Below are 17426 nucleotides of genomic sequence, written 5' to 3'. Positions count from 1 at the left end.
GCAGATAATGATGATTGTGGTTATGTTGGAGAGAAATCTATAAGCAATAATAATAATGTCAGTGCATATCACAGTTAAATTAGTGCTGGGTCAAAACTCCAAATTTTCTGGCTGTTTTAATGTTTTTTCACCAGATGAGGGATTCTACATTTCTGCATGGGCTGCGAAAATGTTGTTTCCCATCAGTCTCTACTGTCACTCTCAATACAGGCTACAGGACCCTAACGACCAAAAATCTGACACAGAGAGACATTTTTTTAATGTATACCAAGTCATCCAATACATGCAGAAGATGTCATCTTGTGTTTTCTGAAAGGCGAAGCTGCCCACTCAGCTGGGAAAGAAGCAAGCAAACACGACTCGATTGTTGTTACTCATGAAAACAAACTTAAAGAGAACCCTTGTTGTCTGACATTTCTTTACTCCTTGACATTTTCTCTTTCTTTCTCTGTACTTGAATCTCTCTCCTGCTGCTCATAATCAATTTGCCTTCTCTGTAGTTCTGTTCTTACAACCCTCCTTCTTTGTCTCCATGCCTCTTGTCTGGCATTACCCCGTTTTAACCTTGCATGCCCCTCGTCTGCTCTCCTCCAGCCAGCGCCTGCATGCATGCGGTGGGTGTAGTGTGTAATAGGATGGCACAGTAGGTGAGATTAAATTAGGCCAGTGTATGGGGATTACAACCCACTCAAAACCTGATCCCCTCCTACTCTCTGAAATCCGACTCTAATGAATATATCATGGCTGACACAGCAGATAAAGCGCCTGCGAGAAACTGTAATCACAACATCACAGAGACATAGAAAGGAGACAAATACAGACAGGCTGGGTTACTTAGATCACCTGCAAGAGTTGAAGATGCTGTCTCACCTCAAGTGTGTCTGGATGCCTGTGTTTCTTGCCCCATCTCTTTCAGTTATGGTTAATTCAAATGAAGTGCAGGTATAGAGCAGGGAAGAGTCAAGTGAAACAAAATCAATACACTTAAATGTAAACACTCCAAATAAATAAGCCTTCAGATTGATTCAGAACAGTATCAAACCACACTGTATTTCACAGGCGGGAAAATGATGTGTGCCATTCATTTAATGTCAAGCAGCCACCCTCAATTCAATTCCGTGACTTTGTGTGTCTCAGCTGCAACATACCAAACATTTCTCTCTTCATCTGCATCTTTTCAGTGCAATTTATAGACTTAATTCATCTACAGTTCCCAGCCCAAATTTGTAAAGTTCCAGGGAACATCATTTGATAAGTAAAATCTTGGGTATGCTTCTGAGATGCTTCAACAGACTGAACATGCTATGGCATGAGGCCCAGAGTTGGAATTCAAGTCAGGCTTTCCAATCCAGGGAGGAAAGAGAAACGTGTCAACTTTTTGACTGTGATAATGCCTTAGTGCCAGAATGTAAATGTCTTTCAGGGGATCTTCCTCAGCTCTGGTGAAACAGTGACTTGCAGCTTCCACACAAAACATGCAGTCATGACTGTCAAATACCCCTAAGCATTACTAGTGGCCGTTCTATTGACAGAGTATTGACTGTGTGAATAAACTGTTTTTTTCTAAGTTGAAATATTGGCAACAGAAAATATCTGGGGTAGGATGAAAGTCATGCCAAGGACATGGAGAAGCATCGTCAGGGGGGAAACTGACAAGAAAAACAAAGAGCACAGCTCAAGAATAAATTCCAACAGTACTGAAAAAGCCTGGAAAAAGCTTAGCAGAGCAGTATGATGTAACTTGAATCAAAACAACAGTGCTAAGGTAGCCCACCATCCCCCCAAGTTTCATTAAAAATAAAGCCGGCCTCTCTGCAACAAGTCAATAAATTAGTAAGTATAGTAGTATGCTGTTCTGTCTCCTTAATAAACAGCCTGTGCAATCAAATCAGAATGGCACAATGACACATAAATTCCCCAGAGTATCACAATGTGGTCAGTGGTGCCTGAAATATTGTCAATATTGTCAAATACATATATTAGCTTATATGGAGCTAAATTTGGTATTATGAAATTTACAAAAACAACCAGAGACAGCATAATAAACATTAGATGGTGCTGTTGACATTGACATTACATTTGGTTGCATTTGTAGTCCCACCAATGTCTGTTTGTTAAAAATTACGTTAACTTAGCCTCAGGATTGCTGCTGAAAGGCTCGGTTGGTCCTTAGCAAGCTAGCTTGCTAGTTGGTTCAGGCTATGTAACATTAACACATAATATAACTTTAAAGTTACTAAGCTTTATAATATATTATTTTGTGCATTCTACATAAAGTACAATAGATGAGCCGTATAGTACAGCTTTAGTTCTTAGACCCTGTAGCCACTGCTACTGTAGGCTGTAAACCAGCGATAAAATATCATTATGAAATGCAAGTGGAGGCTCTTTACTACCACTAATGAGAAAAACTAATATTTTTGTTTCCTTTTATAGTTACATTACTGAAGAAATCTTTAGGGATTCTAAGATAAGTTATAAATCATTACAAGGATTTTTAAAAAGATGAAAATTAACTCAAGGCCTTTACGGTGGGAAGAATGACGGATTTTTAACTTTCTTTGAAGCAGAAAAGGTAAGACATAACCTAATTTAAAAGCTATTTTTACCCAAAAGCTATTTCACTTACAGACTTACTGTATCTCCACAATGCTGCCATCAGACACTTGGCATTATCTTTTACAAATGAAAGGCAATAACCCAACAATGTTGATTCATGCAGGTTATAATTCATTCATTCATGAGGGCATCTCATACTGGCCGCTGTTGATAGTGACTCATGCACGCACACAAATGCACAGAGACGCATCTTTGACAATCAACAGACCTCTTCTTCATAGAGACACATAAATTCAGTTGGGAAACACACTGGACAGAGGGTCAATTTAGTCTAATTATATTCCCTGATGTGGACAATAAAGCTTCTTTGATAGAGCTGACTGTAGTCCAGAAGGAGTGACGCTAAGGGGAATTCTCTGTGTTGCTGAGACAAAGAAATAATTTTGTCTAACAGAAAAAAAGATGAAGGAGGCAAAGAGAAGGTCTCCCCTAATTCATATTCAATCATATGTGTAGCTTTATTGCTTTCCTGTTTGGTTCTTTATTTTAAACCATGTGCACTGAAGAAATTTTACTCACAGAATTAGATTTGATTATTTTTGCACCATACTTATAAAACAAAGTGATAAAGAATATGTGCAGAGCAACTATATATTTTTTAATTTGCTAATTTTAGTAGATTTTTCTAGAATATCAGGGCCCTCCAGCTTTGTTATTGGTTTGGCAGTAATTAATTTTTCTCCTGGTTTCGAATGATATCCACTATGGGGTTCCCGTTGTGTAATTTTAACCAGTAATATCACATTTGTTACCCAGGGGAATTCTACAATTCCTCCTCTCTCATACCATCACTTCTGAAAGCTGTAATAAGGTAATTCACTCTGCCAAATTAAATTCATTTCCATACATGACGCCTCTATTTGTGCCCTAGTCTCCATCACAGGTTCAATTGTATAATAGGGTTGGATTTATGAGTCTTTGTCTGAGAGCCTCTTTCTGGGCAGGCTAATAGGAGCCTCAGTCATTATTTTGATTAAGACCCCGATGTGGGCATCTCTGTCCACCACTGCATGAATACTGATAGGACAAGTCAAACCAAAGAAGTTCATGGCAGGAAGAGTATGGAAAAGAAAGAGAGACTCGAAGGAGAGAGAACAGGACTCTTAAGTGATGACTGAAACAAGCTGGTTTAGAGAAATTGCCATGACTATCCCCTTCCACTGTGTCTCATCTTCCATGACAGCCTTTATCTTTCCGGCATCTCCATACCACCTTGCTACCTTTTAAATCAGTCCTTTCCATCTTTAGGTTTCCCTCCCTGCCCCATCTCATCTCACCTCTGCAAATTTCATTCTCCCCTTATGCTGGCCTCCTTCCCTCCTCCTCAATTCTCTATAATCATTTTCCCGTGGATGGCCTGTCAATCCATCTGACCCTTAGCTCCCTAAATCACCACAATGTATTCTCCACCAAACCCTGACAGCATGTCTACACGATCCCCCACTTGACACCCAGTGGGCTGACTCCCATCTGCACAGTCTAAATCAAACAGCCTCCGAATGGCAACTGGGGAGGGTTGGGAGAGTGGGGTTGGGAGGGGGGGTAGACTATTCATTTTGACAGCATCCTGAAGGTGCACATGCAACTGTGCGCACGCATGTGCAGGGCATCGAAAAGACGCACACGTTTGAAGATAACTCGAGGGAGTTCACTCTCAAGCCTTTGAATCTGCGCTTGTGTGTTTGTAACTTTACAACTATAATTCTCAAAGGAAGAGAAAAAAAAAGAAAGCACAGATGAAACAGTCATTGTTGACATTTCATTCTGAGAGACAGTTCTCTCTTAACCCTTATTTTACCCTGTCTCTGCTTTAATAGCTAAATCCCCGGAAAGTGCAGTGTGCCGTCTTTGATCAGTAGCAGACGCTTAAGTAATCAGGCCAAGGAAGCGACATTAGAGTATCTCTAATCTGGCGCACTGCAACAGGATCTCTGCAGTGTGTATTTGTAGAGTGTTTGTTTGCGTGTGTTGCAGAAGTTGTGTGTTCATATGTCTGTGTCTGGTGAGCAGAATGACTGGCAAAGATGCCCCGAGGCTATAACAGGTGGCTGAGGAGCGAAGGGCCAGTGTAGCACTGCTCTTCCCTGGAGCCGCTCCTAACTGGCAGATTGAGAGCAGATCACCAGTCTCCTCCTACACAACACCAGCTCTCCACTTCAACTGCAGGACTAAAGGCATTTGGACACAGGCCAGCACTCTGACATGATCGTTCCATTAAAGTTAATACAGCAAAAGTATAAATATCTGACCATACATGGCAGGGCTTTTCTTTCATTATCTTCTTCAATTGTAATCAGACATATTACCTCTAAAAGAATGTTTAGAAATCCTTCTTTTAATATTTTTGTCTTTCATTCACTTATTTTCTTTCTTTCTTTCGCCACAGCCCATCCTCCCTTGTGACCTTGCCCTTTTTTATATCCTAATTGACGCTTCTCTCTCTCTCTCTCTCTCTCTCTCTACTTGCTTCTACACCTATAGCAGAGACCATGCATTAAAGGATGCAAAGTGCTTTGCCTTTCAAAAGGAACTCAGCCTTCTTCTCCTTCGGCTCTTTTTATGTAGCTTACACCATCCTCTCCTGCCTTTTTTCTCTCCTTTCATTGCAGATCTGTGTCTCTCTGTACCTCTCTCCTCACATAAATCCCTGTTTCCATCCATCTCTTTGATGGAACAGATCAATTAACCAGCCCGGCGTCAGAGGGGAGATTACATTCTGCACCATACTGTAACAAGGGTAATCATACATTACAAGTCTAGCCAGCTACTCCGACAACAACATCGCTGCTACACCAGCAGCTCCCAGCTCTTGTCTAGGGCTCCGGCTGCCGTGGCCATACAAACTCCACTGCATTAAATAGTATGATAATGTGACCAGCAGTGGGTCTCTGGAGCATTGCTGCTATGGAAAAGATGAACACACACACACAGACACGTACATGCACGCACACAATTCACCCCAACACGCCCTCTTCAGCAGCAGCTGCATCGTGATCTATTGTGTGCATGTGTACAGTGCAGTATGTTTATGGATGTTGTACACATGGTGACAAGCCATTGTCAGGCGCAGCGCCTTCGCTCCCCTCCAGTCCCTTGACTGGGTTCATCTGGGACAAGCTGCAGGCTACTGAGGCATGGAGGGAGGGAGAGAGTGAGAGAGAGAGAGAGAGAGAGAGAGAGAGAGAGAGAGAGAGAGAGAGAGAGAGAGAGAGAGAGAGCAGGTTCACTAGCATACACACACTCTCACATGATGTGAGCAGATATGCACAAACCCACGTTTGTACATGTAGTTATAGTTTTGTCAATCTAATAATATCTTTGTGCATGATATGCACATGTGAGTGTACGATAGGAGAATACGTACAAAGATGTGCTTACCACACAAAACACCACAGACATTCAGAAACAACAAACAGACAAAACAAGCTCATAGCCTTTGGCAGCAGCTGCTTCTGGCAATACGGTTTTCTACATCATTAACACAACTGGTGGGTGGAATATTGTCTGTTTTGTGCCATTGGGTAGAACAGATGTGTAATAGGCCGCAGAGGGTGACAGCAGCCAGCTGTATGGCATGCAGCCAGGTGAGTGCCTTCTTTTCATGGGCACACCTCCACAGTCTGTTGTGTGCGCTGCCCCACCCTTGTTTTCACTTCCCCTGATATCTCCTTCTGTATAAACATCTCTCTCACCCCGTCTCCTGTTGATATCTGAATCTTTCTTTCTCCCTTTCCTTCTACCAGCTCTTTTCAGATTCCTTCTTCTCCTCCTTCCCACCAAGGTGTGTAGTTTAAGTTTAACCGGCTCTGTCATTGCCAAGGAACAACAGGCCCACTGCAGCTGCAGGAGATAAGATTGGTAGACTAGAAAATTGTTGTAGTCTGTTCTGCTGTGCTGTTCACCATACAGCTGAGGTTCATCCTGCACAGCAATGAAAATCGTCGCAGCACATTGCAATCATGGGCTGTACTGAACATTAAGCTACTCAGCGATTAGCTGGGGGAGGGGAATGTGAAGAGAAAACGAATATTCATATTAAAGTATCAAGGCAGAAGGAGAAGGAAAGCACAGTGAATAATTAGCAGAAAATTGCACAGTGCAAAGCAGGAGATTAAAAGCATTTGCATTATATATTTTTCATGTTTGGTAGGATACTGAAAAAAAGCCTGTTGATAGATTTCTGATATAATTGTATAATGATGCAACAGATTTAAAGTGAAGTCCCAAACACATACAAAATACATAAATATTATTGAATCATTATTGCATCCAGTCTGCTATAAACACAAATCCCAACTTTAGGCATGATCAGAATATAAAACAAAGTGAATATAAGGCAGTGTTATACTGTAATGATGGCAAATAAAGTCTTCCGTGAGGCAGTACAATGGCACACAGCACTGCTGTATTTTCAATATTAATGTCAGAGGAGACCCTGTTGCATGCAATGCGCTGAATGTTCAATCAGAAAAAAAAAGAAAGAAACAAAAGAAAAAACATTTTCTCTAAAAGTATTCTGCACCAACAGGTTATCCATGACACCTGCCTTTAATCCTCTAAATTTCTCTGAAGAGTTAAAAGTAATGCATTGCTACAGTTCTGCCACGAAAATGAAAGACGTCTTTTAACATTTTTTCACATCTATCTAATTATTATTTTTTCATTAGAGTGTGTTGAAATAGATGCAATGATATAGTTTTCCTAAATGCCAACACAGCTGATGGCACTAAGATACATTTCCAAAGAGAGGACATTTAAATGAGAAGCTGTTAAAGTGATTTACATGAACCAGACTGTCATCTTTTACTGCCAGCAGAGGATGAAGCAAAGGTGTGATTCCATAACAAGCCACCTCCACCTAAGAGCCTAATTAGTCCGCTCACCATCTCTCTCTCTCTCTCTCTCTCTCTCTCTCTCTCTCCCTCTCTTTCCATGTAATGACAAACTGTTCATCTCATCGCAAAAAGATCCTCTTACCTTCGCAGTGATGCTCCTTTCCTCTGGCAACTCCTTGCGTCCTTTTCCCCCTCTCTTCCTTATCTACTTGTGCCTTTTCTTCTTCTTCTTCTCTGTGAAATTGATTGTGCCCCTCTCCTCTCTGCTGATGCTGCAGTGATAGAAAAACACACCCTCCTTCGGCCGCTCTCTCTCCTCCCTCCCTGACTCTCATTGGCTGCCTGTTAGAGGTGACATCACCCCTCTTCTCTGCCTGCTTCTCTCCGTCCTCCTCTGTTCCCTCCCTCGCTCTCTCTTCACCTCAGTCTCTGTGGATCCTGGCCATTCCTTTAATGTACCCCCCACCTCACCCCCCCACTCCTTCCTGCCCTCTACCCATTCCCTCTGTCCTCTTCTTCCTCCCTGTATACAATCTGGATTACTAGGTCCAGCTGCTCTTATTACTGCGCTTATATTCAGCCAAGCAGTGCCAAGCATATTAATGCATAATGTACATTAGCATAGAGAACATAGTCTATGGCCCTTGAGCACTTCTTCTCCCTTCTCTTCCTGCACCAATTCACGAGCCAATAGTCAACAAAGGTGAAATAATTGCAGTATAAGGTTTTGTGCTAATATTCTCTATGCTCCACTAGGCACAACTTTCATAAACTCCTTTAATTAATTCCACCACAAAGGTATTGACTGGGCTTCAGATCATTATAGTGTAATCAAAGGCATGACTGCGATGAATGTTACGTAACGCTGATGAAATGTGTTAGGAATTATTGCTGTCTGAGATAACATAGTCTGGGGGGGGACACTGAAAGATGTCCTGATTTCAGGGTAATAACGGCCTGTCTAATCCACGGGTTGTCTGGCAGTGTTTGTTGTTGTGACAAGATAACACAATTAAGTTAAGCATCAGTGGGTGACTATGTTCCCGCGCATGTGATGATAGAGATCTTTTTTTTTTTGTTTGTTTGTTGCATCGTGATTACTGTTTATTTATCTGTCAGTCAGTCGGCCCCTGTTTGCCCTCCAGCTTGTCCAAAATCCCACAAAACAAAACTGAATCTTCTTTTATTTCCTTTTAAACCCCAGCATAAAATTGGCACCAGTTTATTGTTTAAACCTCTCCAGTCCCTATTCCCAAAACCCTTTAGATCTTCTGAACAATTATTCCTCTCAATTCCACACGCACAGTTAAAATCCAAAACTGACAGAGATTTTTCCATTGTTGCCTGCAGACTGTGGAAGAGTTAACCCCTTACTATTGGGACATTTATAGACAACTTCAAATACTGTTATAAGATCACTTCCTACTTATCTTTTTATTCTACTAAATTTATTTGTGAGTCGAGTCCCTGAGCAAATAGATACAAACACTGCAAAAGCATACTAACTGCAGTGCTTTTGAGTTACACTGTTGTTGTTGTTGTTGCTGCTGCTGTAACTACAAGGATGCTTTTATTCTGTGTTTCTGTGCACTGTGCTTTTTTGTATTTTTACTAGCCATGCAAGCAAAGCGGCTTTGTGGATTGCCATTTTGGTCTGTGAGTCAACCATTCAACCACTTTGGCCCAAACTGAAATATCTTAACAATTACTAAATGTATTGCCATAAAATGTGCAGGCATTCATGGTCCTCAGAGGATGAGGCCTACTGACATTGGCATGACATTTGCGATGGTGAATTTAATGTCCCGTAACCATTTGATCGATTCCTGTGAAATTTGGCACAAATGTTCATGATCACATCGGGATGAACTGTAACTCTGGTGACAGACTCATAGAGCTCCTAGCATGGCTGTGGACTTGAATATCCCAAATCATTTTTTTAAGATTTGAATCATCTAATTGTATTGTTAATTTAATTGTAAAGCACTGGGGCATTGCTTTTCAGTATGTGTTTTATGGCTAGATAGAATGAAGACTGAAATAGACTAAATTATGTGATACTCACTCTGTTGTAGAGGGGTCAGTGCTCATCCCTCCAAAAAAACGCACAGATACTGAAATCAGATGATTTTTGATGTATCCCTGAAATAAGAGAAAAGAAAGAAAGGCTTGGATGAGAAACAAACATGAAGACACTTTTGCACTCATTCCACTCTTGTTCCTAAAAATACAGCTCAGGTAACTGGGGCAGCACCATGTCTATACAGAAAACCCCATTCCCACTGAGCAGCTGTAGTTTTTCTTTGTGCCTCCCCAACCTGATGGTGCCAGCGTGCCCATCTGCCTCTGGTGCCCAAGGAGCTGCCAGGCATGCAGACAAAAGCTGCGACAGGAGCAGACAGTATGGGAAAAATGATTGATGACGCTATTTTAGATAGGTGAGAACCTCAGCCATTGTCCGTGTGGGGGCTGGATATCTGATGAAAGGCTGGGAGTTCAGGGTCAAAATTGTGGCTGGATGGACGCCAGGACTGAAGACATGGGCCAGGACTGAAGACAAAAAGTGGGCGAGAGAAGATGGGATGGACATGACAATGCAAAAATAATCTGGAACCAAATACAGTTCTTCTGGAGAAGTAATTAGTTGATGTTGTGTAACATTTCTGAGACAGATACTGAGTCAGCAATAAAACTGAAAAAAAGGAGGAGGTGGTTTTTAATTTTAAGAAGCTAGGAACTAGTTGATCAAGAGAGATTTGATTTAGAAGAGAAGAGCAAAGACAGCATAAAGAAAATTTTACCATGAGAAAACAGGATCTTACTTTATCAACAGGAAGTTATTAAGATTTACGGTAATAGTCAGTGTGATTCTCAACCTGACCACTGTCTGAATCATTTCAGCTCCTCTGTTCAGACCAAGCTATTAAAACAAAAGCCAACGCTGTAATATTCAGAAGGAAGGTAAAAGTGGACGACGGAAGAAAAATAGCATTCAGCTGGTAGGAAGTCTCATTCAGACCGATCAATAGAGATAATGTCTCTCCTGTCTCTTTCTGATTGTTTCACCTCCTCAGAGTTGCACATCAAAGTAAATTTGCCTCCCTGACCCCTGTATTATAAACTTACATGTGAGGAGACATTTACCTCAGCTGTCACTCCTCCATACCTACTGACCAGGCCTTCACTCAAAACCATTCATCTGTGAGACTTCTTCCTTGCCCTTGCAAAAGCTCTCTGCTCGTTTTCCTTCCTCCCGACTCCACTGTAAGTGAGTCAGCTGGCAGACTGGCGGGAGAGATGGAATGATATATGAGGAGGAAGACAAGAGCATGGAGCGAGCAAGAGAAAGAGAGAGAGAGAGAGAGAGGGAGAGAGAGGGAGAGAGAGGAAGGCTATGAATGAACAACTTAAGTCTGGACTTGCAGGAAAAACAGATGCAGTCAGCAAAAGAGAGAGAGACAATTCCATCAGCTCAGACAGGAGGGGACGGAGGCAATACAGTAAGTGGCTGCAGTATGGGTGTGGAGGTTCGGAGAAGAGAGGGTCAGAAGTATTGAGATGGAAAGCACAACAGATTAAAGCAGAAAGGAAGAGGAGGAGACTGTTGTAGAGGAAGGTGTGGTGGACTGAAATACATACTGACAGGTGTTAGAAAAACTACAAAATCTGACAATGTTGGCATATCCTTAAAAGGCCAAATGATCTCTTGAAAAAGAAAGTAAGCTAAAAGGAATGCGGACCCCCAAAATGATGCTGTATGGACAGAGGAGGAAAAGGTTTAAAAGGAGGAAAAGAGAAGAGCCACAGCAGGCTGACTCTACAACAGAGACTGATACAACAGCAGTGGATGAATAACAACCGGCTGCAATGGAGGCCTTACAGGGTAACTGAAAGAATGATTGAAAGACAATGGCATGTTTCATCTCAGTGTTTAATGTTGAGAAATGTGCACTAGAACAGAATAAGACGAGGAAAAGAAAAATGAAAAGCAGAGATATCTGGGAAATAGGCAGATGGACAACACATGCAGAACACAAGGGGATACAGATGGCTGAGGAAAAAAAAATTTAATTCCCTGTTCATGAGAAATCAGTGATCAGTATGAAGGTTTTGGGAAAAGACATGAGTCCATAGCAAAAACAGTTGCAGGGAGAACCTGCAACTGTTCAGAATATTATTAATATTATATTAATATTAATATTAATATTCAGAAGGAAGGTAAAAGTGGAGGGGTGAAGGGGGTGAAGGGTAATAAGGGGGATTACAGGAAAGGAGGTGGATATCATTGTCAGTAAAACTTACATTGCTATTCAGAGACATGGCCAGAATTTTTCTGTTTTTATTCTTTTTGGGAAGAAACTGTTCAGGACTTCTAAGTAACAGAGTCAAGACTACGAGTTGTCTTTTATTTCTTCTGTCTTACTGAACAACAAAGGAACACAAGAACAAACACAAGCTTCCAAGCGATCCCAGACGCACACACAGCACAATATAAATTCAGAGAAAAACAAATAAGCCAGTAAATAAAACAATCATAAATAAATCAACAATAAAAGTTGATGAATAAAAGAATAAAGATGGAACAAAATAGAAAAGTGACCAGAGTACATCAGATACCGTAATCAGTCCTTTAGTTACAGACGCATAAGAGAGAACTCTACTGTGAAGTTTGCGAACCATGATCCGCCAGATTACAAACAATGATGAGAATTCATCAGGAGGAAATCAGTCTTGCACGCTGGTGCACAGAAAACAGCCTACTGCTCAATGTCAACAGAGAAAAAGAAGGCAAAGACACCTACTCTGGTCTACATCAGTGGAACTGAGGTGGAGGAGGTGAAGAGTTTTAGGTCCCTGGGAATCAACATCACAGAGAACCTGTCATGGTATTCACACATCTCAACCCTGGTAAAGACAGCTCAGAAACGACTGTACGTTTTCAGGAGACTTAACAAGGCTAAGTTCCTGTTCCAAGTTCTTGTCAAATTTTACAGGGGTGCAATAAAAAGCACCCTAAGTGGAAACATCATAAACTGGCAAGGGATGTGCACGACCCAGGACAGGAGGGGTCTGCAACGGGTGATTTAAACCCCTCCAGAACATCATCGGTACCCATCTATCAAGTATCAGTGATATCAGTGAGGTTGTCCCAGAAAAGACGATGCCCACCTAAGCCATATCTTGTTTACCCTGCTTCTTAAATATCCACTGCCATACCACCAGACTTCTGAGCAGTTTCCTTCCTTGCACATGACAATAAACACTGACTTAGGCTGTAAGACTACCTCCCCGCTCCACCATGAAAAAGTTTTATTTTTATGGCTTGATTATTTATTTATTCATTTGTATAACTTTTGTTCTTTTTGAGCAGCATAAAGGAAATACATCTGTAATTTCAACATAAAATCCTCTGTTGCATTACATTGAATCTTGAATCTTGAATTTCAAGATTCTGTGTAAGTCTCTATATAAGCTAACAATGCCCATAAAGATGATTATTTATAATTTTTGTGATTTTTATCATCTTTACTTGCTGGACCGATGTTTATTACTTTTGGTCCAAGACCAGTTTTATTAAGTTCTCTGGAGGTTGTAAGTGCAATGACTTCAAGCTTAAGAAAGGGACCAAACATTTATCAGATTTATTGTTTCTTCCTCTACTGTGGTATTTTTTTTAACATTTAATCCATTTTTATTGATTCTGTCTGCTTCTGCATTATTAAATTAAGCATATAACCTGTAAAGCCACCTAGTATTCTTTATAACGGAGTTAAAGGGCTCACATTAAAGTACTCATACCCTCTCCTCTTTGTTGTAAAACACTGGCCAGGTGCATAGGTTATTGGTTGTTGAAGGATCATAAAGATTAACATTTCCCTGGAAACAAATTTATATTTATATCCTAAATAATTTCCTAACAGCAAAAGCAATTTACACCATTTGTAAGGCCAGAGGATGGACCGGTGAGGCCTCAGTTCCTGTAGGAGGAAAGCAGTTGACAGATGAATGAATGTCTTCTGCTCCTGTCTACAGTCCTCAACAAAAGGCTGGTTAGTCATCGCCATTTTAATATGAAGTCCGGTCACTATAGGATTTGTCCCCCGAAAACATTTTGGCATGTCACAGCAGAAAAAGCCTAGGAATATTTTATAAATTTAATGAAGGCTGATTTCCATTTATCTGCTTCAGCTTCACAAACATTTGTTGCAGCCCTAGTCTGGAGTCTTGCACTGCCGTACGCAGGTAACATAGGGTTAAAATAAAATACAGGAAAGTGAGAATGTGTTGAGAGTGTTGAGGAGGTGCTTGGAGCCACAGAGAGTGACAGAAAAAGATGAAAAGATAGCAGTGAGCAGTATGTGGGGGAAAAGAGGGGGAAAAAAAGAGTGTTGATGTGACAATGTTACAGGGAAACAGAGAGGTGACAGGCAACAGAGCCAAAGATAGAGCAAGAGTGAGAAGTGGGCAGTCGGAGGTAGCGTCAACAGCTCTTTGCTCCTACAGGGCCTGTCCACTGCCTGCACGGCTCCTGGGTTGCTGATGTGGCTGGCGTTTGGAGATCCATTGATCCGTTTAAAGTCATTAGGTGGACAGAAGGTCAGCCAGCCGTCTCTGACCTGGCGTTAATCACTCACTAATTGAAGGGAAATGACTCTGATTTAGTTTCCTGCCATGCTTAGAGTGGGCCCCGCTACCAGATATGACCAGCACTTCACTCACCAGAACACATCTCATTAAGCATGTTAACTGCATGTAAATAGCTGTGAGTCAGCCTCAGACAAATGTGCAGTGGCATGCCAAAGATTAGAGCACCATCAAACAGAAGTTGTTGTTGTCATTAGAGATTCAAACTGAGGGCCATTCGCACTGAGGGGATATGGCCATTTGCAGCTTATGTATACTCATATTTTCATCACTGATATTCAAATCAAGGTTTTGCATAGCATTTGTTACTGCGTGAAGAGCGAGCCTTATTGCTGAAGCACAGGAATGACTGTGATGTTTACTAGTTTACTGCCTTTCACTTCAAAGGCTTTTTTCCTCCAAAAGCAGTAATGACCCTCCACTGTCCTTTTATCTTGTATTACAATGCACCATGAAGGAATTACATCATACCATGATTTGCATTTTTTTTTTTTAAATGCAGTGCACTGTGAACATCTCCATGCTATATTTACAGATAAGTAAGCTGTTTATTTCATGTGGTGCATTCAAAGGCCTCTTTAGTTATTGTCTGCTGCTATATTACATCTCTCTAAGCGGCTCAACAGTTTTACATCTCGAAATGATAACCCTACAGACGTTGAACCGCATTACATGATCTGTAATATGACAGGGCTGAATTTCATGCAGGGGCTTCTCTCTTCTAAAATGCCACAAGGTGCCCACCGCTGTGCCACTGATGGGAGGCGAGGGAGAAGCTTGAAAGGGGGAGGGGGGTGTTTGCAAATGCAATGTGGTAAATAGATAGCGAACACAGATACTCGGGAAACTCAGAGGTAATAAAGACTACGACCTTTACAGTAGACAGACTGTCACTTCTGGTTTGGGTCCAGTCTCCACGCCGTCTCTGTGCTTGTGTCTGTGACCAAAGGCCAACCTACATGCACCCACCTGAGCCCAACCTTTTCCACGGCTGACTTCTCCCTAAAGGACAGAGCACACGCAGATGCACAAATATGTCAGCACTAAGCAAAAAAATTTGTCACTGTGTGGGGATCTGCTCCTCTGGTTGAGAATAAGCAGACAGTCATTTCTGCTGCTCTCCACCCCGGTCCTCTTCCTTACAGGCAAGAGCAGAGATAGCAGCCTAATCAGGAGGTGATGACAGGCCCGACAGATTTGCAACAGCACATAACACCCTCCCTAACCCGCCACACTGCTGTCAAAATTGAGGGCTGCTGCTGTCCACCTTGATATGTCAAGCTTCTCCTTTTATCTATACGTTTGGAGAGCAAACTCTCAGAACAGAGCAAAATGTGAAACAGCACAAAATCATGACAACAGCATGAGTCTCATTAGCAAGTTTCCACTGGGATACTTTATATTTGGAACATCTATCATGAATAAACCACACTGAATTAATGGGCAGAAACAATGACGAGCTGTCAGCACGGTGCTCACACCCTGTAAATAGCAATACTGCTAACTGGTTTGTGCTGCAAATGAAGCCACTGTTTACAGATTATGAATATTCATAAGGCCTCACCTTTTCCCTTCCAGTGAGTTGGAGAATCACGAAACTCTTGACTGGGAAAGAAGTGGGAGGTGAATTCTGCAAAGAAAGGGGTAAGCATTATCATCAATTTCCTTCAGCGTAAATATCTCTTTAGCTAATTAGAAACATGAAACCAATTACTCTAATGAACTGATTTTGTTACTTTGCACGTTTGGGCACTGTGCTAAGGAGAGCTTTATCATTTTGCTCTGTGAGTGCTCTAATATTTGTGAGGGCTGTAATATTGTGATTTATTCCAGAGACACTTAAGACAGCAGAAGTAAAACATTACTCTGAGAGCTTTCTGGCTCATGGACAAAGTAGTCATTATTAATGAACACCACCGGCCTGCATTTCCTCCTCAGCTCCACTATCACTGTTTACTACCAACAAGTTTTTATTTTTAATGTAGTAGATAGAGGCTGTAGTTAATTTCTGCTGCCTTTTAAGTAATTCCCCAGCCCTTTGTTTCCCATATTGCTCTACTGAAAAAAAAAAAAAAAAGCAGAGGCAGTGTAGTCTGACATTGTTACTCACGTGCAGACTAAAGGCGTCAGTGGCTTCAAACACACAAAATAATTTCAGTTTTTTTTGCAAACTGCCACCCCTAAACTGTTTCAGCAGCATGAAATGGAAAACATCAGCGAGAGTGACTTCGCTGGAAACCAAAATCCACTGATGTGGAGAACGTACGACAGGGAACATCCTGTTTGCTCTCTGCAATCTAATGATCCCCACCCAGTGGAGGGGCCGGCACAGTGCATTCCAAGAGCTTGCTTGGCAGTGACACTGATTTCTTAAAGAGAAAATCTTGAGTCTTTGGAGTAGCAGAGAAGTGAACCCATTTGAGAAGAAATGTGTTGTGAAATCTTTTTCTAGGGGAAATTCCCTGCATGGATTAATTGTTTTTCTCCTTTAATTGCAAATCAAAGCTTCCACACAGCAACAGATGCTTGCACAATATGTAAATCAAGCGTGGCTGGGAGAAAATTGCATCTGTGCTTCATACATGAAGGGAGGTGGGGGGCCAAAAGAAAAATCTGGCTGGCCAATGTACTGTAAAACCAGGGCTTACTGTGGGGTCTGAAATCCTTGCATGACAGCACTGTAATTTCATTTATCACGCCTCAGCACACACCAAATCAGACATGGACGCTCCCTATTCTGCAACTGGTGTGTAGGCTTTCAGAGGGGGTTAGGTGTGGGGGAGGGTCAGAGATGCAGCAAAGGAACACCGGCAGGAGTAGTGGGGTTTCGATTTCCAGTGTTGTAGTGGTTCCTCAAGTGGAACAAATTCAGCACGCAAGAGCAGGTAAAAGAAGAAGGGTACACGGGGGAGGGCTGAGAGAAAAAGAGGGAACGACAGGTGCAAAGTGCAGACATGCAAGGGCTTCAGTGGAGGAGCAAAGAGCCAAAGGGGGAAGGAAACCCAGAGAGGCAGAACAAACAGAAGTATTCTTTAACTGGGTATTGTGGCTACTCAGAACACAGAACGGAACAAGCTTTAAATCCCTGGTGAATGTTAGAGTGGATTCCAGTAAATGTTGGATTCAGTCTATTAACAAGAAGCATCTCTAAATCCTATGAAGATGATGGGGTAGTAATCATCTGTGGCACGAGTACATAACTGGAATTTCAATCAAAGAGTTGAAAAGTTAAAAGTTGACAGCTGTTTTTTTTTTTTTTTCCCCACAGATATTATTGCTATCCTGGTCTACTTGGAGGACTAAAGTGATACAAGCAAACTACTATTA

The 17426-nt window shown here is 41.6% G+C and overlaps 1 protein-coding gene across 2 annotated transcripts in view; it reads right to left on the bottom strand.

Moving 5' to 3' along the window:
* Nucleotides 1–7699, bottom strand: part of l1cama (L1 cell adhesion molecule, paralog a) — a 42103-nt gene extending 34404 nt beyond the window's left edge. For both annotated transcript variants that reach the window (XM_041065560.1, XM_041065567.1), the window contains exon 1: nucleotides 7597–7699. The gene's annotated coding sequence lies outside the window, so the exon portion shown is untranslated. The remainder of the gene's footprint in view (nucleotides 1–7596) is intronic.
* Nucleotides 7700–17426: the final 9727 nt, after the last annotated feature.

This window comes from Toxotes jaculatrix, chromosome 2 (genome assembly GCF_017976425.1).
Source record: "Toxotes jaculatrix isolate fToxJac2 chromosome 2, fToxJac2.pri, whole genome shotgun sequence".
NCBI lineage: Eukaryota > Metazoa > Chordata > Actinopteri > Toxotidae > Toxotes > Toxotes jaculatrix.
Note: the sequence above shows the minus strand (reverse complement) of the source record. Positions and strands in the feature narration are given on the sequence as shown.